Source organism: Hydra vulgaris, chromosome 13, assembly GCF_038396675.1.
Source record: "Hydra vulgaris chromosome 13, alternate assembly HydraT2T_AEP".
Lineage (NCBI taxonomy): Eukaryota > Metazoa > Cnidaria > Hydrozoa > Anthoathecata > Hydridae > Hydra > Hydra vulgaris.
The window spans coordinates 2,737,501-2,740,000 of NC_088932.1; positions in this window are offsets into that span (position 1 = coordinate 2,737,501).

A 2,500-nucleotide genomic window follows, 5' to 3' on the forward strand; every position below is an offset into this window, starting at 1 on the left:
ATTACTAGGCAATAATAAATCAATCATCTTCATCATTCAACAGTCATCTTCATCAGGGTAGACTTTGATGCAACTGGAAATTCCTTCCGGTGAAGATCAACCAATCTAAGAAGAAACTGCTTTTGGTTTTCATCTTTCGTAACGCTTGAGTTAAAGGATGTTATAAGTGCTATGCCTCGTTCCGCGCAATCGTTGACGACTTTCATTTGACGAACCTTGTGCTTCATTTCAAGATATGTTGAATCCATATCCCACTCTGAAGATTCTTTCATTAAAAATGATTCAGCTTTTTCTTTTCCATTTTTCAAAATTAGATCGAAAAGTTCTGCGGTGCGTTGTGTGACGAAGGAAGACAATGGGCTGTGACAATCGAATGTGGCAGCATCAAGTCTTTTTAGAGATTTCTGCCTTGGCTGTTGTTTCAGGTTGTTTGCCATGTCTCTCTTGGTGTTGTTGTCGACACGGGAATCGAAGAAAGCCAATTCTATTAGATGTTCAGAAAAATACCAGAGGTGGCGATGCAAAACTTTTGCTGCATTAATTGCAATTGTACGATTTGGATATTCTTGAATCCGTTGAAGAAGCTTGGCATCATTGAATGGTGCTCGTTCAGCTAACGGAGCTTCATTCCAAAACTGTCCGTATACAAATGCCACAAAAAGACTTATATCTGTTATTCCTTTCTTTTCCTTTGCAGTAATAACAAATTGATCCTGAAACAAATATATCTTTATACAATATATAGCTTTTGCCATCCAACGTGCATTGTGTGTTGCACCTGGAGCCCGAAACTTCACTTTGAACTCCGATGTTGTAGTTGATCCTCCAAGGAAAATAAGGCACAAATTCAAGAGTTCTAAGTAATCATCCCTGGGTTGTTGACCTTTAATTGCTTCACTATAATATACTACCATTTCTTTACGGAGTTTGAGAAAAAAATCGCAGTTGTAAAATTCTTTATTCCCTATAGTGAACACCTCCTTGTTGATTGCTGGCCATTGTTTCTGGAAACGGTTAAAAATTCCAACTTCAGGTCCTCAACTGGTTCCAAATGCAGTCGTGAAAATGGTGGAAAGCATGACTTCAAACATATGGTGCCTGCATGCTATCCATATAAGACTACGGTCAAGATTCTGCTCCATTATTGTGCAGGCACCATTGTTCAACCCAGTGTTAGATGAAGTAGTGTCAAAAACCAGTCCCCAAACAAATTCTTTCAATTTCCAGTCTTTAAGAGCCTTCATGCAAGCATCAGCCTGTTGCTCACCTGTACCTCGATCAATCTTTGGAACGCCCAGCAATTTTTCCACCCCACCACCAGTCACAAGGATGGCAATTCTATCCACTTTTTTTTGACCACCAGTGATATCAGGTAAGAGCTTTCCATCCCAATGCAGAAGAAGTGGATCATCAGAAGAGAAATCAACCTTATCAGCTGTAGTCACCGCTCTACGAACAGATCGCCTTTTTCTGCGGATTGTGCTGTACGACAATGATAAATCTTTTACCGAGTGACCAAGAGCCTGAGACACTGTTCCAACCACGAAGAGTGCACGGCGATCAGAAATATTAACACGATCAAGAGATGATACAACATTATTTGTTAGAACTTTCATCTTCTTTTTCGTTTAACCACTTGTGCTCAGTGTGCTGGAAGCGGAAGGAGTCTGATATTCATCATCATCCGAGGAACTAGAGCTACTTTCACTCACAATGTCAACTGCTGATGAAGAAGAAATGAGTTCTGTTTTTTCCATCAGTTCCGCTTGACTTCTTTGACGCCTCAATTCCATTTTAGTTTCTCGGACTCGTTTCCGTGCCTCCCTAGCTGTTAAATTCCGATCAATTCCTGCCATACTACAACTTAATGGATCTTCTTGCTGCTGACGTAAAAATGCTTTATCTTCATCGTTTTTCATAACTTCTGATGCATTCTTGGTTGAAATATCAAAAAGTTCTTCAAGGTCAGCGTGGAAAATTCCTTCTTTCATTTGACAGCTGTCCAATTTTGATCCTCGGTGTTTTTTCAGCAGCAGATATTCGTCATAAAGTTTTTTTAACTTTCTTTCCGCATTGTCAATTCTTTGAGTTGGAATTTTTCCTCTCTCCCATATAACAAGAACTGCTTCAATTGTTGCCCGAATACTTTTTTTCACTTCTTGTTTCTCTTCTATATGATGGAAGAGCAACCTCCGAAGAACATCCCCTCTTGAAGGAAGTCTGGCAGTCGACAGAGTTTGTGTAGGTTTACCAACAAGCCACACCTCAGCAGAAGATCTAGTGGTTGCCATATTATCAATTTCTAAATTATATATAAATAAACAATGAAAAAACAAATTTGCGAAATTTGAGAAAATCACAAAATTTTACCAATGGTTAATTCATCTTATAAAACATGGCAACCCTTAAAATTGCTTCTTTTAGTCTAATTTTTGGTACACATGATCCTAGGTGATAAAGGAACACAGGCAACCTTGAGGAGAATGTTATTTGTGACATT